General features: G+C 35.7%; 1 pseudogene; it reads left to right on the top strand.

Annotated features, from left to right (window-relative positions):
* Window positions 1-1948: 1948 nt before the first annotated feature.
* Window positions 1949-22467, top strand: LOC129503704 (hsc70-interacting protein-like; annotated as a pseudogene).
* The last annotated feature ends 2608 nt before the right edge of the window (window positions 22468-25075 follow it).

Below are 25075 nucleotides of genomic sequence, written 5' to 3' on the forward strand. Positions count from 1 at the left end.
AAATAGTATTATCAACTAAGTAAAAAAAATAAATAATGTCTGTACAAACTTGTTTAGTGTCACATAGATTTCCTAGATGTCATTAGCAATTTAAGAATAGCTGCTTCATTGAGACCAAGTGTATTGTCTTCCTCAACACTTGTTTCTGAGTTGCAGACTCACTTCTATGTGGATAAGAAAACAGAGGAGCAGGGCTAGCCATCCAGACCATGCTTACACAACACGGGCAGCTAGCCAATTGCTTTTTACCAAGTTTTACATTAAATTTATTTCAAAGCGTGTTTCAAGTCTCAACTTATTTGCCAATCTTGGTAAGAACAGAACAATAACAATAACAAAATTTTATTTTGCTACATAATCCAGGTACTGTAGAAGAGGTGAGGAAGAATAGGAATAGTATTTTTGAAAGGAGTAATACTGAATAATGAGCAGAGACCATTACTATAAGTTAATGGAGAGGGATAAAATTGGTTAATTTATATATTGTAACTTTTACAGATGCATTATATGGAAAAGAAAGGTTTGAGAAATGCTGCCTGTGTTTTTCTTCTCTTAGTAATTTTCATTGTATATTTAAATATAAAAGTCCTGCAAACTCCTTCAGTAAAAAGAAATCCTACTAAATTTGCTTAACTTTCTGTTTTCTAAACATAATTCACCCATAGAGTCTTTTTTTTTTCTTTTCAGAGAATGCCTTTTAATATCTACCTGGTGAATCTTAGATCCAATTTGGGGAAATTTTTCTATAGTCAAGTCACTTCATCTTAGTAAGAAATTTTAAGGTAATTCATATCGATATAGATATAAATATAAACATTTATATAGTCCTCACCGTATGGCAAGCAAGTATTGTAGGTTGTTGGTAATGACAAAAATTCCTACCCTTATAGAGTCTGATGTTGCCTCTGACAAGTTAGCTTCTCTAGAATAGAACAGTCTCATTGATAACAGACTTCAGTTGGTGATTTTCAGAGCATTCCCAAGAATCAAACTGATATTTTAAAAACATTAAAATCTGAAGGAGAGATGCCTGGGTGGCTCAGCGGTTAAGCATCTGCCTTCAGCTAAGCACGTGATCCTGGATACCCAGGATCGAGTCCCATGTCAGGCTCCCTGCATGGAGCCTGCTTCTCCCTCTGCCTAGGTCTCTGCCTCTCTCTCTCTGTCTCTGTGTCTCTCATGAATAAATAAATAAAATCTTTTAAGAAGTAAAAAAAATTTAAAAAAAACTGAAGGAAACATATGATATTCTCTCAAACCTGAGATTTCAGACTTAATGAAGGCTGTATCAAGAGGAGATATAATTCACATATTGACTTACATCTATGTAATCCAATATAGCCTTATAAATCAGTCACATTTAATAAATATTTATCTTGTTTTAATTGCTACTTTGGGTGTCTCAGTGGTCTCAACTCTAGTGCACTTCAATATTTATTAGATATGATTTTTATTTCTAAGGTAATCTGTACATTTTTTTTATTTTTATGATTCAAATTTACTTTGCCTACTTCTACAAGATTTAAAGATTACATTTGATCCCTGATCTTGAAATATTAATTCCTGCATTTTCACAAATCATTACTAAGTGACATTATTCTCTCCACCTTCCCATGACCCACAGTCCATATACCCAGGTATGTTCACTCTCCATCTAACTTGCTAACATTGTGTACCCTGCCCCCACATTCTCCTGCAGATCTGCCCTATGCAACCTGCCCACTCAGCAGGAGTTCCTCCACAGTGGTTCCTGACACATCTCATTCTACAAGCAGCCCAGATAGGGACTTGTGCCAATCTTGTCTTGTAGAGAGGGGGAGATAACCATATACACGAGTTCAAATGCAGCCCCAGAAGTAGGCTGGCAGCACACATTTGCTCTAATTGCTAGTCCATCCACCAAAAAAAATCTCACAGAAGGCAGCATAAGTAGAGAGCCCTATACGTCATGGTCACTGCACCCTATAGATGGACTGGGTGCAGACATCTGGGCTGTGGTGTTGTCCACCAACAAAAGCCTCTCAAGGGACAATGCAAGGAGAGTGCCCTGCAGTTTGCCCTGACTACAGCCCCAGCAAATGGGCAGAAGGTATGGTCTGATGTAACCACACAAGGCAGCCCCAGGATGGCCCTTTCATGGCACAGGGACCAAACCCTATCCTCATTAAGCAAAGTGGGCCATTGCAGTTTATTGGACTAACAGCAAATGCAGCTCAGCCACAATAACAGAACAAAATATGACACAAATAGGAGATACCCCCAAAGTGCTTGGTTCTGGTGAATGGAGTGTATTGCACTGCAGGACCTCTTCTTCTTAAGACTATCATTTTCAGAATCAGGAACCATAGATGACATTCCTACTACATAGAAATAAACACAGGAGTTACACAAAGTGAGGAAACGGAGGATTATGTCCCAAATGAAAGAACAGAGCATAATCACAGCAAAAGAGCTAAATAAAATGGAGATAAGCAACATGCCTAATAGAGAATTCAAAGTAATAGTCATAAACATATTAGTGGACTTCAGGAAAGAGTAGAGGATTTCAATGAGACCTTCAACAGAGGTGTTTTTGTTAAAAAAAATAAGTCAAAGATGAAAAACTTAGTAACTAAAATTAAAAATACACTAGAGGGAATCAGTAGTAGATTAGAGGAAGCAGAAGAACAGATCACCAAGCTGCAAGACAGAGTAATAGAAAGCAATCAAGGTGAACAGCAAAAGAATGATTAAAAAAAATAAAGAATAGATTAAGTGAACTCAACAACACCATCAAGTGTAATAGCTTTTGCTTTATATGGGTCTCCATGGGAGAAGAGAGAGAAAAGAGAGCAGAAATTTTATTTGAATAATAACTGAAAACTTCCCTTATCTAGTGAAAGAAACAGACATCTAGATCCAAGATGTACAGAGAGCTCTTGGCAGAATCAACCCAAGGGGGTCCACACCAAAGTACACAATAATTAATATGGCAAAAAGTAATGATAAAGTGAGAATTTTAAAAACAGCAAAACAGTTACATACAAGGGAAACCTCACAAGCCTATCAGCTGGTTTTTCAGCAAAAACTGTGGGTGAGGAGGGAGTGGCATGATGTATTCAAGGTGCTTAAAGGGGAAAAAAAGCAAAAAACAAATAAACAAAAAAACCTTCACCAAGAATACTCTAACCAGCAAGGGTAACATTCAGAAAGGAGAGATAAAGAGTTCATTTTGTAAAACAAAATAACAATAACAACTAAAACTTATTTTTTTTAAAAGATTTTATTTATTTATTCATGACAGACACACAGAGAGGGAAAGAGAGAGGCAGAGACACAGGTAGAGGGAGAAGCAGGCTCCATGCAGGGAGCCCAACGTGGAACTCGATCCTGGGTACCCAGGATCCGGCCCTGGGCTGAAGGCGGCGCTAAACCGCTGAGCCACCCGGGCTGCCCAACAAAAAACAAAAAAAACAAAACAAAAAAAACAAAACAAAAAAAAAAATTAAAGTTCATTACCACTAAGAAGCCTTACAAGAAGCATTATAGAGAATTCTTTGGTAGAATGTAAAGGCCATAATCAGAAGTAAGAAAATTAGGAAAGGGAAAAAAAAATCACAGGTAAATACAAACATAATAAGAGTAGATTAACCACTTATAAAACCAGTACAGAGGTTAAAGCACAAAAGCAGTAAAATCAATTGTATCTATAAAAATCAGCCCAGGGATTTACAATTAAAGAATGTGAAGCATGATAGGCACATAAAACATGGGGGAGGGGTAAAAATCCAGCACTTTTAGAATGGGTACAAACATATGCAGCCATCAACTTAATATAGACTGCTATATGTATAGGTGTTACATATCAACCTAATAGTAACCACAAGTAAGAAACCTGTAATAGATATACAAAAAATAAAAAGAAAAGAATCTAAGCATTTTACTAAAGAAAGCCTTCGAACCAAAAGGGAAGACAGAGAAGAAAGGAACAGAGAAGAACTACAAATACAACTGTAAAACAAGTAACAAAATGGCAATATATGCATAACTATCAATAATAACTTTGAATGTAAATGGACTAAATGCTGCAATCAAAAGACATAGGGTGATGGAATGGATAAAAAGCAATGCCTATGTAGAAGAAACTCACTTGAGCCCTAAAGACACTTGCAGAATGAAAATGAAGTGATGGAAAAACATTTGTCATGTGAACAGAGGAAAGGTGGGGTGGCACTGCTTGTATTGGACAAAATAAAATTTAAAATAAAGACTACTACAGGAGACAAAGAAGGATCCTACATAGTCATAAAGGGAACAATCCAATGAGATGATATAATCATTGTAAATATTTATGCATCCAAACATGAGAGCACCGAAATATATAAAGCAGCTATTGAGAAATCAATAGTAATAAAATAGTAGTAGGGACCTTTAACATCCACTTATATCAATGGGTACATCATCCAGACAGAGAATCAACAAGGAAACAGCAGTCTTGTTTTTTTGTTTTTGTTTTGGTTTGTTTTGAAACAGCGACTTTGAAAAACACACTGGACCAGATAGATCTAAAAGATATATTTAGAACATTCCATTCTAAAACAGTAAAACACATTATTTTTAAGTTTACATGCAACATTCTCTAGAGTAGAGCACAAAACAAGCTTCAATGGCTTCAAAAAGACTGAAGTCACACCATGCATCTTTTCTGACCACAATGTTATGAAACTAGAAATTACAAGAAAAAAATCTGCAACACAAATACACAGAGGCTAAACAACATACTTTTAAACAATGAATGGGTCAACCAAGAAATCAGAGGAAATTTAAAAACATACATAGAGTCAAATGAAGCTGAAAATATGATGGTCCAAAATTTTTTGAATGCAGCAAAAGCTATTCTAAGAGGAAAGATTATAGCAATACAGGCCAACCTAAAGAAGCAAGAAAAAAATCACAAACTATGTAACCTTAAAGCAGAAATAAGTGAATAGAGACTAAGCAAATAAGACAATAGATCAATTAAACCTAGGAGCAGTTTCTTTGAAAAGATAAAGTTGGTAAACCTTTAGCCAGACACATCAAAAAAACAAAATAACAGAAGACTCAAAATCAGAAATGGAGAATAACAAATGACAACACAGAAATGCAAAGGATCATAAGACAATATTATGAAAAATTATATACCAGAAAATTGAACAACCTAGAAGTGGGTAAAATTCCCACTTTGGAAACATAACTTTCCAAAACTGAATCAGGAAAAAATAGAAAATTTGAACAGACTGACTGCCAGAACTGAAATTAAATCAGTAATCAAAAAATGCCCAACCAACAAAAGTCCAGGACTAGATGGCTTCACAGATCAATTTCCACCAAATATTTGAAGATATATTAATACTAAGTCTTCTCAAGTGATTCCAAAAGATAGAAGAGGAAGGAAAGCTTCCTATAATTGATTCTATGAGGCCAATAATACCCTGGTACCAAAACTAGATAAACTGCAAAAAAAATTTTTTTGAAAGAAAGAAGAAAGAAGAAAGAAAAGAAGAAGAAACCATAGGCCAATATCTCTGATAAACATCAATGTAAAAATCTTCAACAAAATATTAACAAATCAAATCCAATGATACATTTAAAAAATCATTCACCATGATCAAGTGGAATTTATTCCAGGGATGCAAGGGTGGTTCAAATCAATCAGCATGATACATCACATTAACAAGAGAAAGACTAAAAACCATATGATCATCTCAATAGATCCAGAAAAAGCATTCAACAAAGTACAACATTCATTCATAATAAAAACTCTCAACAAAGTAGATTTAGAGGGAACATAACTCTATATAATAAAGGCTATGTATGAATAACCCACAGTAACATCATAATGACTGGTCAAAAACAGATCAGGAATAAAACAAAGATGCTCATTCTCATCAATTTTATTCAACATAGTACTGTAAGTCCTAGTCACAGCAATCAGGTAAGAAATAAAAGGCATCCAAATTGGAAAAGAAGAAGTGAACCTTTCACTATTTACAGATGACAGGATACTATTTTATAAAACCCTGAAGACTACACTAAAAAGCTACTAGAACTGATAAATGAATTCAGGAAAGTCACAGGACACAAAATTAATACACAGAGATATGTAACAATTCTATACACTAATAGTGAAGTAGCAAAAAGAGAAATTAAGAAAACAATCCCATTTACTATTGTGAATAGTAATTTAGAATTACTAGGACTTGTAGGAATAAAATTAACCAAGGAGGTAAAAGACCTATACTCTGAAAACTGTAAAACATTGAGAAAAGCAATTGAAGATAACACAAACAAATGGAAAGAAATTCCATGTTCATGGATTCAGAGAAACAATATTGTTAAAGTGACCATACTACCCATAGCAATCTACAGTTTTAAAGTAATCCCTATCAAAATACCAAACATATTTTTTACAGACCTAAAAAAAATACAAAATTTTTTATGGAACCATTGAAGACCCTGAATAGCCAAAATAATCTTGAAAAAGAAGAGCAAAATTGGGGGTTATCAAAATCTGAAATTACAAAGCATTATTAATCAGAACATTATGGTACTGGATCAAAAATTGACACAAATATCAATGGAATATAATAGAGTCCAGAAATAAATGCATACATTTATGATCAATTAATCTCTGACAAAGGAGGCAAGAATATACAATAGAAAAAAAGTCTCTTTGACAAATGATGTTGGGAAAACTGGACAGCTACATGCAAAAGAATGAAACTTGACCACTTTATTACAACATACACAAAAATAATCTCAAAATGGATTAAAGACCTAAATGTGAGATCTGAAACTGTGAAATTCCTCGAAGAAAACATAGGCAGTATTTTCTTTGACATTGGCTATAGAAACATTTTTTTTGAGATATGTCTCCTCTGGCAAGGGAAACAAAAGCAAAATTAAACTGTTGGGATTACACCAAAATAAAATGCTTTTGCACAGGAAACAAACAACAACAAAAACAAAAACATAAAAAGCAACCTACTAAGTGGGAGAAGATATTTGCAAAAGATATAGCCAATAAGAGTTTAAAATCCAAAATATATAAGGAACTTATACAACTTGACACCCCCCCAAAATAAAAATAATCTGATTAAAAATGGACAGAAATCATGAACAGACATTTTTCCAAGGAAGACATACAGATAGCCAACAGACACATGAAAAGATGCTCAACATCATTAATCAGGGAAGTGCAAATCAAAATAAATATCACCTTACATCTGTCAGAATGGCTAAAATAGAAAAATTAAAAACACAGGAAATAGTTAAGTGTTGACAAGGGTATGGAGAAAAAGAAACTCTCAGGTACCATTGGTGGGAATGTGAACTGGTACAACCACTGTGGAAAACAGTATAGAGATTCCTCAAAAAAATTAAAAATGGAACTATCCTACAATCCAGTAATCACATAATTAGGTATTTACCCAAAGAATATGAAAACACTAATTGGAAAAGAGGTATGTACCCCTAGGTTTATTGCAGCATTATGTATAATAGCCATGATATAGCAAAAATTCAAGTATCCATCCATAGATGAATGAATAAAGAAGATGTGGCATATACATACAAGCTATAATAAAGAATAAAATCTTGCCATCTGCAACATGGATGTATCTAGAGGGTATAATGTTAAATGAAATAAGTCAGAGAAAGACAAATACCATACATCTCATTCATTTATGGAATTTAAGAAGCAAAACATGAACAACAACAAAAATAGACTCTTAAATGTAGAGAACACACTGTGGTTGCCTGGATGAGGTGTATACAGGGGATGGGTGAAATAGGTGAGGGGGATTGAGAGTACATTTAACATGAGGAGCACTGATTAATATATAGAATTGTTAAATTTGCTATATAGTATACCTGAATAATATAACACTATTAATTATACTTGAATTAAAAAAAGTTTTCAAAGATGAAATGATTTTGTGGGAGTTAAGCCTCCCAATATAAAAAAAGTATGTAGCATAATCATTTAGAAAGAGATGTAATCAACAGAGCATTTTTCTATTATGTTTTTGATACAATTCTCAGGTTTTAATTAGTAATTGAAAATACTGAATTTCAAAGAGTGTAGTCATTCTAGGAGTCTAAGTAAAAAGAACATTTAAGGTTCGGATGGTGGGGCACTTTTGAATTCCATTTTGGTTGAGAATTTTGTTATTTTGTAATGAAATGTGTTGGGTTCTCATTTTTCTGGAGCAGTGATATGTTAGGAACATTAGAAAATGAGTAGTCATTGTGAAGTGAAACCACATTATTCTGAACCATACCGTTTGCATGATATGAATAAGCTCTCTGAGGACAAATTCTGAATCAACTTTACATTCTTCCAAAGCCAGGCAATTTGTAAGAAGGGATTTAATAAATACTTGTCAAATGAGTGAATGAATAAATGAATTATTTAACCGATAAATGCAATAGCAAATCCTGGCCACCTTTAATAGCACTTTTCCAAAGTGCCAGAATTACAAGTTTACAAAGTTTGGAAGTAAGTTTAAAATATAGAATTGATTTCAGTACTTGAATTGCCTGGTATAAAGAAAAGTAGCTAATGATGTGAAGGAACATTTTGTTATAACTGTAGCCCAGAATATAGCCATTTCCATTCCGGAGACAATGTCACAGGTCATACAAATGCCATTTCATTTGTTCAGACATTGTTCTAGGTATTGTGGATGCAATAAACAAAATTCCTTCCTTAAAGAGTTTGTGGAGTTTAAGTAAAATCTCATGTGGCAAAAATTTTATGAATAAAAAAAGAGGAATAAGAGAAATAGACATATTTCAAATATGCTCTTAAGTTATTATATTTAATTGATATTTGATTATATTTAAAATAGGGTGTTTAAGAAAACTCATTTTTATAGATTATATGAATTGAGATCTGATGTAAAGAAATAAGCCATTCAAGATGCCTAGGAAAAGTTTTCCAGGGAGAGGAAATAGTACATAGTAGGTAGAATTGCCTTGAGATAGAAGCTAAAGACTAGCAAAGAGGCATGTGTCTGGAAGGCAGTAAGTGAAAATTAATAATAATAATAATAATAATAATAATAATATAATAGGAAATGAGGGCAGAGAAAAGTAGCAGGTGGTGGAAAATGTGGGACATTGAAATGGGAGACCACTTTAAAAAGTGAATAGTTTTAAACAGTGGTGAGACCTGACATATTTTGAAAGAATTACTCTTGTTATTGAGTGGAGAGTAGTGTCTATGCCAGAGAATATCATGTGAAAGGAGAAATGCCAGTTGGAATTATTGCAGTAATCCAGAAAACAATCCAAATAAAATAATGTCTGGGACCAGATTTGTTGGTTATAAGGTCATTTTTAGGATATATTTTGAGAGAAAAGAAAGATCTATGCATGGGTTCAGTGTAGGTATAAAAGAAAGATATGACTCTAGAATCACTTCATGATTTTTGACATAAACCACTAGAAGAATGGGAATGTTGAAACCATGATGGGAAAAACTAGGGAAAGATCAGACTGAGTGGTGGCAGGGGTTGAAATGGAGAGTTCTGTTTGGAACATGGTACTTTTGAAATGCCTGTTAGACAAAAAGACATAGAGATGTCAGTAAGGCAGCTATAGGCTTCTGGATAAAGGAAGTGGTATTATGGGGACATATACATTTGGGATCCATTAGGTAGCATTTAAAGCCTGAAGACTACATGAGATTACTTGAGGATTAAGAATATATATATATACACACAATGGAATATTACCCAGCCTTTAGAAAGGACGAATCCCCACCATTTGCTTCGATGTGGATGAAACTAGAGGGTATTATAAGCTGAGTGAAGTAAGTCAATTGGAGAAAGACAATCATCATATGGTTTCACTCATATGGGGAATATAAGAAATAGTCAATGGGATTATAAGGAGAAGGAGGGGAACTGAGTGGGAAAAATTAGAGAGGGAGACAAACCATGAGAGACTCCTAACTCTGGGAAACAAACAAGGGGTAGTAGAAGGTGAGGTGGGTGGCAAATGGGGTAACTAACTGGGTGAAGGGCCCTGAAGGGGGCCGTTGATGGGCTGAGCACTGATATTATTATATCAGTTATATTATATGTTGGAAAATCAAACTCCAGTAAAAACAAATGAAAAAATAAAAGAATAGATAAAAGAGAGAAGTAGTGCAACACTACTAGGTCCTAGGTTGTGTAGAATGATGAAACAATTAGAGCTATAATAAAAGCAGTTAAGGGATCCCTGGGTGGCGCAGCAGTTTAGCGCCTGCCTTTGACCCAGGGCGCGATCCTGGAGACCCGGGTTCGAATCCCACGTCGGGCTCCCGGTGCATGGAGCCTGCTTCTCCCTCTGCCTGTGTCTCTGCCTCTCTCTCTCTCTGTGTGACTTATCATAGATAAATAAAAATAAATATATTTAAAAAAAAATAAAAGCAGTTAATACCAGGGAAGCAAAATACAAATTTTTATATTCTAAGAACCAAGACACAATCCATTCAGTGATAAAATTTTCCCCCCAAAGGAAGGCATTGGGATTACCTTTCGAGGTCTGACCCACCCAATTAGGCTATAACTCTATTTCCTTGAAATTTCTACCTATACAGTGTCTTTTTAATATTTCCCTTGCATTTGAGTCCTAAGAATTGTTAAGAACTAAAATATCAGCTCTTTTTTGAGATATTGAAGCTATGTAGAACAGTGGATCCAAAATCAGACAGGAGGTCATCCTTAATGCAGCTTATTGATCATTGTGAAGTTTGGGGATCACAACTCTTGACTGTTAAGCCTCCTAAGGAACTAACGGTCTTGCTTGTTGGCAGAGTCAAGGATCCCCCGGCTCAACTACATCTTCTAAGGCAGTATGTGCCTTCCTTCATATACCCAAAGGGAGAAACAAGCCTCTCTGACTTTTCTCCTCTCCTCCTACAGGATAAGAGACACTATGAAAATCACACCTAGCCCAAAGTATTAATTCTAACTCTACGCTGGCTTTACTAAGAAAGAACATGAAAAAAACAGAGGTCAGGATTGAGTTGAACATAAGGAAGAGTGCTCGACAACAAGGGTTGTTACCCTGCTGAAATACATTGTCATTTTCCAAAAATGTTAAACATTTGAAGAGGTTGTAGCCCTCCATTTTTCTTTCTAGGAGACTTAAAATCACAAAGTATTTCCAGTCTAGAAATGTTTTAGGTGTAATTTGAGTTGAAGGGCAGTGGCCGTTCTAAATTAATATCTTCCAAGGTCTCATCTCGTACATGATTTCATTATTTTGTTTCCTTGGGCAGTTTAACCTCATTTACCTTTGATGTGGCCCAAGCTTTTCCTCTCTTTCATCGTATTTTCCAGATGACCGTGCAACCATTAGAGAGATGCATGGTATAAAGAATAAGAAGAAAAATAAAAACATAGCAAAGAAAGTCCACAAGGGAATAAACCAAGTTAAACAGACAGATTTTGTTTCGTGTTATGAAAATCAAAACACTGTCTCTTTATCATGGTAGGTGGGGCGGCTAGGGATTTCTGTGGAAAATTACCTGTCCCCTGATCTTCTAAATCTAGATACAATTAGTCTTTTTTTTTTTTCTGGTTTGTTACAATATAAAAGGAAAATAAAATTACAATTGCTAAAGTACTTAGGACCCAAAGTATGCAAATATTACAGATTAAAACCTTGGAAATATACTTAGAATGTAGAACAACTCACAGTGCATCACTGATGAGATAACAGTGCTGCTTTTATGAGTGCGAATCATAAAATCATGGCTAGTCAAGGAAAGCTCTATATTTTGGAGAAAGTATTTCATTACTTGAGACAAATGGAAATGGCTAAACAAGGATGGTCTTCCAGGATTTCAGATACTCTGAACTCAACTCAAATTTGTGAAATTTAGTTTTAAAAGAAACATTTACTAGGTTAGCAGATTGCCACTGTTGCTCACCCTCATTGTATATGGGTTTGTTAAAAATAAGAACCATTCAAACCTTGTGGTTTTTGCCTTTTCTTTTAAAGAAGACTCTTTCTGCCAGAGCCTCTAAGGTTTATTTTTCTGCCTCATTACTTACTACACCCAAGCTTTCCTAAGAACTTACAAATAACAAATGTTTACTATGTTTGGTGTACCCCATTCCAATTTTAGTTTTCATTTAATTTTCTTGGCGTATCATCCTACTCTTCAATTGTCAAGAACAGCATCTCAGAATTTGCAAAATTTGCCAAGGGATTCTGTGCTTGTCTTAAAATTAATCATTGGCATTAACTGACACAAGGAAATAGGCATTATCTTCTCTGTGTATATGCAGCATAGTCAGAGAGTATTCTGGACATATAGTGGAACTGTTTAAAGTATAAGCTATAGATTAGCTTTCTAGATCCATCTATCCACTCTTCCATAAGCCCTGAACTACTAAATTTGAAGCAGCAGAGTATCTTGGAAACATAGAAAAGTCATCACAGAGAGGCTGCTATTTGTGCAAGATCATGGGTAGTAGAGGTTTAGTACCCAAAATGTTTTTTGCCAGTTTCTTTTACCTTCTCTGTTTTCCATCTATTTCATTCTATTTCCTTTCTTTCTAGGATCTATTTATATATCTGGGTATAATCTATTTATCCTGTGTAGTGTGCATAGTGTAAGCAAGCCTGGGAGCCCAACAAATTCAGCATTATCTTTGGTACAGGATCTATAGAGGTAAAGCAATCGAATTCCTGGAGATTCTTCTACAGAACCTTGTGTGTTGAGTGTGTGTTTGTGTGTGTGTGGAAGAGAGAGAGAGAGAGAGAGGGAGAGAGAGAGAGAGAGAGAGAGAGAAGAGAGGAAAGCAAGTGGAGAGAGGACAGCGAGGGCTGAGAGATTACTTTGGCTCTTTTTCAGCCTTTTTTCTTCATGTAAAGCCTCAAGGATATGAATTTTGAAGATATTTCACATAACTCTGAGGTGTAGGCCTCCCTAGAAGTCATTAGGAGGTTTCATTTTACAGATAAAGAATTCAGGGCCTGGCCAGTTCAGGTGACACTACCCATTAATAGCCGAGCTTGCATCTTATACGCACACTCCCTGATCTTTCAATCAATCACAATCCTTTCCGTCCACCCTAGCTTAAATCTAAAAAGTTCTTCCTCTATTAAGAGAAACATAAATCAAATATGAATGACTATAAAGTGCAGAAATATTAAAAGGGAGGAAAGATGAAGGGCAAGTACAAGTACAATTTAAAAGTTACCAAGTTTTCCTTATTTTTTCCATGTTTAACATTTTTAACTCTTTTATGAAGAAAAGCAAGGTAAAAAAGCACATCGGTATGGTTAATGAATTGAACCTATTAACAACAATTATAAGATATACTGCCTATCACAATAGAATATTTTCAAAACAAATTGATAGTCCTTTAAAAACCAGTTGAGAAAGTCACCTAATAAGCTAAGATTAATGTGGTAATACCTATAATTTCGTGACTACTATCAATGTGTAGGCCTTAGAATAACCACAGGAGGATGTGATGGATTTTCCTCAACACTGAATAAATGCTGTTTACATTAACTTGTACCAAATAAAGTTTCCTGATCCTAAACAACTGTCACCATTTTTTCATCCACATATATCACTTTATAGCCAAGGTTAAAATGCCTTCCGAGGTGCCCAATAGAGTATATGACATTCAGCCAATCTTAGGGTAATGACTGTGGCATGGTTATTTTTTTTATAAAACAACAAGAAGATTCATTCCTAGTTCCCAAAATATGTTAGCATGGGAACCTCTAAGGAGCCATATCCAAGTGTGCCCATGATTCCTTATGGGCCTGTGGAGCAAGTACTTTTGCATGAATCAAGCAAACATAGAGCCTCAATAGTCCCAGGTTACTGGGAGGTACTTGAGGCACACATGCGCCCACCCCTCTGTACATAAAAGAAAATAAACTTTGATGAAGGTAGTTGTAGAAAAGGGACCTCTAGACAAGGTGTCTTAGTTTCCTTTATAAGGACACTTCCGACTTTGTAGTTCCAGGATATGTGCATTGTGTAAACCCACTAAAGATAACAGCTTCTTCCACCAATTTTGAAGTTTTTAACCTAAAATTTTACTATTTTGGGGGTTCCTGGGTGGCTCAGTCAGTTCAGCATCTGCCTTTGGCTCAGGTCATGAACCCAGAGTCCTGGGATCAAGCCCTTGTCAGGCTCCTTGCTCAGTGGGGAGTCTGCTTCTTCCACTCCTTCTGCCTCTCTACCTCTTTCCCCAGCTTGTACTCTCTCTCAAAAAAAAAAAAAAAAAAAAAAAAAAAAAAAAAACTCTTAAAAAAGACTTTCCTATTTTTCACAAACTAGTCAACACCATCATCTATCATTATTTATAATCTCACAACCTTGGCCTTGTACAATGTTTGATGGATAGTAAAGCCTGTTATGTCATAAATGAATACACTTTAGTTTACTATTTTCTTGAGTCTTATACACTAATTTCTTAAAATTTTAATTCCAGTACAGTTATTATATAGTGTTAAATTAGTTTCAGGTAAACAACATAGTGATACAATAATTCTATATGTTACTCAGTGCTCATCATGATAAGTGTAATCTTCATTGCCTTCACCCACCTCACCCATCCTCCACCCGCCTCCCCTCTGGTGACCACCTGTTCTCTACAGTTAAGAGTTTGTTATTTGGACTTCTTTTTCCCCTTTATTTGTTTATTTTGTTTCTTAAATTCTACATCTGGCTAAAATCATATGGTATTTATCTTTTTCTATTTGACTTATTTTACTTAGCATTATACTCTAGATCCATCCATATTGATGCAAATGGCAAGTTTTCACTTTTTAACGGCTGAATAATATTCCTGTGTGTGTGTGCCTGCGTGTGTGTATCACATCTTCTTTATCCATTCATCTACCAGTGGACACTTGGGCTGCTTCGGTAGTTTGCCAGTGGTAAATAATGCTGCAATAAACATATGGGTACATCATGTCTTTTTAAAGTAGTGTTTTCATATTCTTTGGGTAAATACCCAGTAGTGCAATTACTGAATCATATGGTAAGTCTATTCTTAATTTTCTCAGGAACCTCCACACAGTTTTCTATAGTGGTTGCACCAGTTTGCATTCCCACCAACAGTTCCTTTTTCTCCACATCCTTGTCAACACTTGTTTACTATAAATCAATTTTATCCTTAATTCCCAAAAAGTGGAATGTTCAAATATCTTTAGGAAATAGCATTCATGATTGCTTTCCTTGCCAAGGTTTTTAAAGTTAGCCAACAATTTCATGACCATGGGTCACTGAAACTGATTTCTTTCAGATGAGCTATAAAACCAATTACCATAACATATTTCTTTATGTAAAATAAGTTTGTCTGAACTAAATTATTTATCCATTGTGCTAAAAAGCAGAGGATTCATTTTCTTGGTTCCTTTTTTAAACAAAAAAATCAGGTAATGTGTGACATTATTATTAAAATCTCATCCGCTATTATTTGCTTTAGACAGGAGAAGGAAAGCAACAGCCCTTGGGCCAAATCCAGCCTGCCACCTGTTTTTGTAAATAAAGTTTTATTGGAATACAGCTATGCTCATCCATTTATGTATTCTACATGGCTAATTGTGCACTCCTACAGCAGAGCGGAGTAATTGGGATGGAGATCTCATGTCCTGCAAAGTCAAAAATGTTTACTTTCTGAACTTTTACAAAAAAGTTTTCCCAGCTTAGCCTCAAGCTGTAATTTGATGGGGAGATAGCTTCTATAAATCCTCTAGGAGTTTCCGGTTACATATCCTGGTCAAAAAATGTCATTCTTGGTATTTCAAAAACAGAGGGATCTGAAATCCTAACCAAATTCTCTAAGGCCGTGGTGTATGTGGAGTAGTCTCTCTTAAATCCAACATTATTATGCAGAGTCAGCTTGCCCATCTTTAGAAAAAAAGACTTAACGTGATTTTATCTTCAATTCCATGAGGATATGTCATTTACTTGTAGTTGGTTTTTCCACCACCCTTTCTGTTCCTGCCATAATAGTTATACAGTTACCTATGGTCTATGTGAGAGACACTGTGTCTGTTAAATGAAAAACACGTTTTTCCTGATTAATTTTTAATATATCAGTTTCTTTGATTACACTGAAAACTATCCCTACTTTCAATCCATAACTTTAATAGGACATTACTCAAGGTTTTACTGTTATTTCTATGTGTTATCTTCTATTTTACTCTTCAATTCACACTTTCTTTTTTCATGTCAAACATGCTCTTCCTCAATACAGTGATGTTTATCCTTTGCATAGTTAATTCCATCTGAGTAGAAGAGATAAAACATAGCAGTCCTGGTCTGTGAGAAAGTTGTCTTGGAGTTCTCATGGACTTCAGAAAACAAAAAAATCTCTTAATTGGTCTCTGGAGTTTTGATTTTTATTAACTATTTTAAACAAACCTTTTCTATTGAAAAGAGACCCAGAAACAAAGTACAATATTGGTTATTTCTACAATATTAATCATTGTAAATATCAGGCCAGTTCCACCTGGACTGTCACTAATGATAAGGTAAGGGATGATGTAGGTAAATAGGGAACAATCACCTACATCAAAGAGATCTTGCTGAATCTGATACAGGTAAAAGAGGTATCAAAGTCTATGACAGTCATTAGGGAGACACACTTACAAATGTCCCAAATACAGCATTATAAGCTTCTTAAGGGAATGAAGCTAATATATCAATCCCTTCTAGTTCTCTTAGTAGTGAACTAAGTTCACTTACTACTAAGAGTTGACTGACAGAAATCCTGTAGGGACAGTAAGTCTTTCTCAGTAGCTGAACAACAAAAATTAAAAGTGCTATTTTAAGTCCTTTATAAGAGTCACTGAACACTCATTCTTTTTTCTAGCACTGAGAATACCTTGCGTGTTTAATTTTAAGAAAAAGTAAGTGGTCATTGATTTTTCTAATCTCTAATGATGCAAACTTAGAGAAATTGAACAATCATAAATTCACTTTTTATAGAAGAGTATACCATTTTAGGTAAAAGTAAGGTAGTGTCCGATTACAGAGGACCTTGAACGACAGGCTTAGGTGTTTGGTCTTCCAGAGGCAGTGGAAGCATTTTAAGCAAGGCATTTAATTTCATAAATTAATTTGGCAACACTTGTTAGGAGAGAAAACAAGGGGGAAAGACATGCCATGAAGAGGCCTGGCTGCTATGTTAACAGAGTAGTGAAGAACCGAGCTTATAATATCAAGCCAACGCAGTGGATAGAGTATGTGAAAGATACTCAAAAAAGAAGTTGGTTCAAGTAAGTAAATCTAAAAGCCCTCATTTTATCCATCTTATATTCATTTAAATGTGCTGACAAGTGTGAGGAGAGGTAGAAAAAATGTGTTAAGAGAGTTCATAAGATAAGAAAGAATTTATCCAAGGATGACAGTGAATTTTTGGTTGGCTACAAAATGTTTTGCCAAGAAGAAATTATCATTTTTCTAAATTTCAAAATGGGTTTTGATATATTTATTGAATTCAATATTATATATACAGATATACATTATATACATATAGTATATGTATATTATATATATATATTATACAACACACATATAATCTGGGACTATAATAAAGTTGCCTATATACTAAAATTTTTATATTAAGTTAGTGTCTTATTTTAGGGTGCTATAAAAATATGAAAAGATGATTGGCTTATAAACTTATAAACAACAGAAATTTATTTCTTATAGTTCTGGATGGTAGAAATTCTAGATTAGGGTGCTAGCATGGTTGGAGTCTGGTGAGAACCTTTTGAGCTGCAGACTCTCCATGTATCCTTACATGAAAGAAAGGAGGCCAGAGAGCTAATCACCTAATTATTTCCCAAAGGCCCCATCTCTTAATGCCATCATATTGAAGGTTAGGATTTTCAACATATGAATTTGAGGGGGACACAAACATTTATTCCATAACTGTTAAAAAAATGAAGTACTTGTTTTCTATAACCAACTGTGTTTGGTTAATACTTATTATCTATTGCCTATGATAGTGACCTGATTATCAATTTAAATGAGATGATTGAATGTGTATAGACCTCCTTTGTTATAGGTGTTTAAAATTCGCTAAGTAGCTCCTAAACCAGCCTTGTTTGCAACACACTAGTTCTTCAATAAAATGGCACAGTTCTAGGTGAAGTTCGTGAACCACCAACTTTACAGTCTTAATGAATCTCTCCTCCTTAGAGCATTATCTCTCTTTGTTTCATCTTCTTAAATACCATCAGTTTATTTGCAGCAGATTCTAATGCATAATATAAACAAAAAGTGTCAGTCTACAGTGCCCAGGGTTTTTATGCAGAAAAGGGGGATTGCTTCTTTTTCTTGGGGCCTTGCTCTCAGCAATGTCTTACTTCTGCCCTCATGCTCTGTATCCCAGTGACCCTTCATCCTTCTTCTGAGTGACTTTTATCTTCAGTAAGTTTTTAGAAATATTCAGGAACACCTCCCTTCCTTGATTCTTCGGGTACTCTCTGCCCAGATCACATTTCCCTTCCTTCCTGTGGATCATACCATATCTGACTTTAGGGGACCCAATGAACCCCTTACATATCATAAATAGTGTATAGAAAAATAAAGCTTTCTCAGCATTTAAATAAATTTTATTAGGCTTTATTTGAACAGAAAAATATGTTTATTTTTATTTTTTAAAGATTTTATTTATTCATGAGAGACACGGAACAAGAGAGAGAGGCAGAGACACAGGCAGAGGGAGAAGCAGGGTCCATGCAGGGAGCCCGACGTGGGACTCAATCCCAGGACCCCAGGATCATGCCCTGGGCCACAGGCAGACACCGCTGAGTCACCCAGGCATCTCTGAGAAATATGTTTCAATAAAAACAAAATATAAGGACAATCAATGGATTTTAAAATTTCAGATCTGAATAATTACCTAAAAAGGGACTTAGCTTGGCTAAAGAAGTTGTTGGTTTTGCTCATCTCAAAGATTTTAATGTAGAGGAATACACAGTTGGCCAAAACACTCAAATAGCAGTTCCAAAGTTTGTTTTGGTTTAACAATGAGAATTTGGGTCTTCAGGCCGTCTCTCATAACCTATGTTAGATTTTCATTTATAGGCAGAGATCCTACAGTTGTTTCTTTCTATCCAGGTTAGGTGGAAGTTTGTACTTTGCATGGCCTTGACCTTAGTGATCTCTATTTCTCTAAAACCAAACTATCTCCTCTTCTGTGTTTCTCTATACTTGGAATCCTGACTCATTGTTCTTTTTCCTATTTAATTTACCTAACCACTGATGGGACTGGTCCTACTCTATAGAATAGCCAGGGGCAAATACTTCTACTTTGTAAGAGCCTTGTCGCCTGCAAGATGGAGCAACTTCCTTTCTTGAGGGTAAATCCACCTCACATCATCTTCTTATATTTCCACCCATTCTTCTGTTACTGAGTCCCTATCCAAAGCAAAAACTTGAGTCCTACGAACTAGATACTAAGACCATGTGCATAAACTAATGTGTGGCACCTGTCCTCAAGGTATTTATAATACAATGAGAAGAATCACTGAGTAGTTAAAATTGCTGGTTGGTTTAATATCTTTCTGACCACCATGTTTTAGTGTCCTATCTGAATAGCCCCTATTATCCATCTTTGCCTACAAAGCAGAAATGATTGACATTTTTGTCCAATTAATCATTAGATCTTTCTTGGCCCAGGTTACCTGCTCCTAATATTTCTCAGCAAGGATTTCCTTCACTGAATCTGTTCTCAATCATCTCTAGTGGTGTGACTGTCCAGTATCCCACCACCATATATGTACAGTATCAAAGTTATTTTGATAAATTTAATAAAGTTAACCTAACTTCACTTACATTCTAGATTCTAGAGGAATGAGAGTCAAAATTTTTCATATGAAGAAAAGTAAGGTCATAAAACCAAGGATCCTAGAATTACTGACCAAACTTTAATATGCTTATATTTGAAAGTAAATATTAGCCACCTTTGCACAGGGAGAAGAAAAATGCTATAATATGAAATTAAAAAAGCAAAAAGGTATTATTATTCCTGATAGTTTTTAAATAGCGTTCATTTTCTGCAACAGTCAAAACTTTAACTTATTGCCCATCAAAGAAGTCTTAAAGCTATGAGATTTTATGTCATTTATGCCCAGAGGTTGATTGTCCTCTGTGCTATCCTTTCAAGGACTGCTTTTATTTTCTATTTTAATCTCAATATTATATTTCCATTCCATACATATTCTGAGAGGTCATAAGTCACCAACAACTTTTATGCAAATCAAATAAAAATGTACAGGATATTTGGTTTTTATTTTTAAAAGTTGATTCACATCTGCTCCTTGCTGCAGTCTGCACATGCAGATGCTTAAAAAGTCCAGTTCTATGGCCTTGGCATCCTAACTCCAGTAGGCATTTTTTTTTTCTTTACAAGGCAGAGGTCACGCTATCTTTCTTTATTGTGTTTAACAGTAAGTAATCACTGGATAGTGTTCTCTCAGAACCTAGTATTGCTCCTACATTTTGGCATGTATTATGAAGATTTGGTATGTCTTTGGTTATATTAAGGAAGCAACACAAAAGTTTTTTTATTATTGTCCATTTGGACATCTTACTGAATTTCACAGTTCTCATATGCAGATGCTGTAGTACCAACATTTTATTACTATTAAGGATCCATTCATCAGATTTAAGATACTGTAGCCAAGTTCCCTACCCCTTTTTCTACCCATAATTAATGTTTCTCTATGCTCAAAGTATTTAAAAGGCTTATTTTTAATCCTAACACCTAGAAAATAACTCCTATATAGTGTACCCACAGAATATACAATAAAGTATGGTGGTCAAGAGCATGGTTTTGGGAGACAGATTGACTGCATTGAAAACTTACCAGTGTTCTCTACAAAATATGTGACCTTGGGCAAGCCAATCGACCTCTCCAGTTTCTTCCTTGATAGCACCATCTCACATGTTTATTATTTACATTAACCAAGGTGATGACTATAAAATCACTTAGGGCTTGGTACTTGCTAGGTGCTCCATACATAATAACTATACTTATTACTAATCACAGCCAGGATCATGATCTCAAAACATGATCCCCACAGCTCTCCTTACCACCTAAAGTATCTCCTTTATAATAACTCTTAGTATTAAGACACTGTCTTGAGAAAGGCACTGAATAGTAGTACAACATCACCCAACTAGTTTGGTTATAATAACTGATTTTGCCTCACTTTAAAATGTGGCCACAGTAGCCACCCCCTTCTACACAGTCATGCTGAGCTAGTACCCGTGCCTGGAATTAGCCTGCAACCTCAACCACACCTGCCACCTGCCAGCGCCCCTGGACCACGGACCCCTGCAAAGTGAGTGAGTTTCGGGCCTTCGTGAACATGTGTAAGCAGGATCTGAGCATTGTGCACACCGAGGAAATGCACTTCCTGCAGGAGTGGTGGAGAGCATGGGGAGGGGGTGGGTAAAATACCACCTGCTACTCATAAAAATCAGAAGACAGTATCAAGGAAGAAAACACAGTAAGAAGGTGGAGGAAAACATAAAGACAGACGAACCATCAAGTGAGGAAAGTGATCTAGAAATTGACAATGAAGATATAATTGAACCAGATAGTGATGTCCCTCAAGAAATGGGAAAGGAAAATGTAGAGATAACCAGGGAAATGATGGATCAGGCAAATGATAAAAAAGTGGCTGCCATTGATGCCCTAAATGATGGTGAACTACAGAAAGCCATTGACTTGTTCACAAATGCCATCAAACTGAATCCTCACTTAGCCATTTTGTACGCCAAGAGAGCCAGCATCTTCATCAAATTACAGAAGCCAAACGCTGCCATTCAAGACTGTGACAGAGCTATTGAAATAAATCCTGATTCACCGATTCAGCTCAGCCTTACAAGTGGTGGAGGAAAGCACACAGACTTCTGGGTCATTGGGAAGAAGCAGCACATGATCTTGCCCTTGCTTGTAAACTGGATTATGTTGAAAATGCTAGTGCAATGTTGAAAGAAGTTCAACCAAGGGCCCAGAAAATTGCTGAACATCAGAGGAAGTATGAATGAAAACGTGAAGAGTGAGAGGTCAAAGAAAGAATAGAAAGGGTTAAGAAGGCCCAGGAAGAACATGAAAGAACCCAAAGGGAGGAAGAAGCCAGAGGACAATCAGGAGCTCAGTATGGCTCTTTGCCAGGTTTTCTCAGGTGGCTTTGGGTGGAGGTGAGGGGGTTGGGGGGATGCCTAGTAATTTTCCTGGAGGAATGCCTGGAATGGCAGGAGTGCCTGGGCTCAATGAAATTCTTAGTGACCCAGAGGTTCTTGCAGCCATGCAGGATCCAGAAGTTATGGTGGCCTTCCAGGATGTAGCCCAGAACCCAGCAAATATGTCAAAATATCAGGGCAACCCAAAGGTTATGAATCTCATCAGTAAATTGTCAGCGAAATTTGGAGGTCAAGCATAATGCCTTTCTGACAAATAAAGCCCTTGCTGAAGGAAAAGCAACTTGGATGTCACAATAATACAATGGATGTCCCAATAATACAAACCAGTGTACCTCTGACCTTCTCAAGAAGAAAGCTGGGGTGCTGTGAAGAGAATCCCTACCCCTCTGCCCCGCATGCAACTGAAACATTCTACAGTGGTTTGCCATTAGGGTATTCATTCAGATAATGTTTTCCTACTAAGAATTACAAACTTTAAACACTTTTTAAACCTTAAAAATATTTAAAAACATTAAAAGGGTGTGTTAGTCCCTACATTTTTCTTTACTAATCATTTCAGTTTTTTTCCCTTTGGATTAATTAGGCAAGGAAGCTACTTCAGTGTGGAAGGTTTATTATTGCTCAGTTTGAGTGAAATAAAGGTTTATTAACGAGAGGCAAATATAACATTTAAATAGATGAAGTTTGAGTTGGAGATATGGTTACTGAGGTATTTTGACTTGTCTTTCTCAATGTTTTACTTTTTAAACACTATTTATTTGGATAAAACCATTGGGACCACCAGTATTGCAGTAGGACCTGCGTAGGGACCAGAAGTGCTTGGCAGGGCAGCAACCTTACTCCTTTTATATGGTGCACACCCTTGTGCAGATGCATTTAAATCTTACACTGTGGTGAAGGGATGGTTTTTATAATGCTTCAGTAGAGTTGGATTCTTTTGCTGTGTTCTTGTCTGATACAGAAAATAAATGTTTTGCATTGTTTCCACATAAAATAAAATAAAAAAGTGTGGCCACAGAATCGTGAAAAAAAAAAAGCGCAAAAACATTTCTGATTAAGAGATGAAGTTGAAGGATATTGAAAATTGAGAACATGGAGTCATGTTAACATTAATAGATGTTATTATTTTCATGATATAGATAAGTTCAAAGGATTACCTACCAAATTGCCATAAGCAGTAAAATTTGGATGATATATGCCCCCAAATGAGAAATATTTAACTGTAATCCTGGCTCAGTGTAATACTTGCAGTATAACCCAAGGATGGGGAAACAGCCTGAGTAGTTCCTCACTGTAAAAAGTCAATAGCATAGCTTTTCCTGTGCAGGGTTTTAGGAAACCACGCATATGAAAGTACAAGAAAGACTGTGGAAATGTGTAAGATAGTGCATGACATATTGTGCTTGTTCAACAAGTGCCAGTTTCCATCTAACACTAAACTCCATACTCTTCTTGCTATCCCATGGGAAGACACACCATTACTGCATCATTTGTACTTCTAAGTTATAAAAACAGCTGGTCTTCTTGCTTTCTCCCCTAAATCTGGGACTTTTTTCCTGTCTCTGTTTATCCATTCATTCATCTGTCCTACTCATTCTTCATCCATTTATGAATGTCCTGTTTACAAAACTGCATTACATTCCTCTCTCTTCAGCTTTTTCTTTTCAGTCAAAATACCTAGCAGTTAAAAAAGTTATGAAAAAAATAACAAAAAAAATTAAAAAGTGGCTGCGGGCATAAAGATTGATTTTCAAAGTCTGGGGCTTCTAATTACTACCAGAATCTTTGGCTGCTACTACACACTCCCTAGAGAAAGCTGGCTCTTCTTGAAAATGTTAGAACAAACAGTCAACCCACCAATCGATTCTAAAATGCTTTCTGCATTTATGAAATATAATCCAACTAAAGTGGCATATGTAATAGATAGGACTGGTTAGACTGTAAGAGCAGATACCTAAGTTTCAACAGCTTAAAACCGTAGATATACTTGGGCAGGTATTCTGGGGAGCAGAAAAATTCTACTCCTATTGGTTATTAAGGATGGACAGTGGTTCGTGCCCACCCAGAGATGCCAAAAACAAACAAACAAACAACAAAACAAAACAAAACAAAAAGGATGGACAGGTGCCATCTTGTTGTTCCACCATCCCACAGAGCCATGTCATAATGAATATCCAGCCAGAGAAGTAGTAAGTCGTAATCATGGAGGAGTCACACAATATTTCACCATAGCCTTGGTCTAACAGTAAGCGCATCCCATTTGCTCATAATGATTGGCAAGACACAGTCATAGACACACGTAGCTACAAGGGAGGTGCCTAGTGCCAATTTACTGGAGGATAAAGCAGGATGGACTTCAGTGAACAGTGAGCAATCACTGCCACACGTATCAAAGGGAAGCTATAGTTCAACTGTATTTTTGTTTACTCTAAAACAACAACTTCCTAGTCTACTGATACTTGTCACATTTTGCTGAAGAATCCCTCAAGGAATAGTAATTTATTTTGCCTCTTCCCCAATGGATAACATGTTATTTGGCAGTGTGGGTGGCATTAGTTGTAGAAGGGGGATGATCTTTCTTAATGTAATTTTAAATAACAGACCCAATTTAGTGCAGCACCAGCAAAGTATTCAATTAAAAACACATTATTAAAATAAAAATTAATGTTCTGTTGCTGAACTGCTTGGCTGAATGCACCAATTAAAAGTTTTCTTATCTTCCTGACCTCTTCTCCAATCTCTTTGGGAAAGAGAAAAGACATACACATAAACACACACAACTTTCTGACCAAATAAATTGAGGTTAATGATGAACTTTGTCCCTGAAATACTATAATCTTAATATTA

Source organism: Nyctereutes procyonoides, unplaced genomic scaffold (genome assembly GCF_905146905.1).
Source record: "Nyctereutes procyonoides isolate TBG_1078 unplaced genomic scaffold, NYPRO_anot_genome, whole genome shotgun sequence".
Lineage (NCBI taxonomy): Eukaryota > Metazoa > Chordata > Mammalia > Carnivora > Canidae > Nyctereutes > Nyctereutes procyonoides.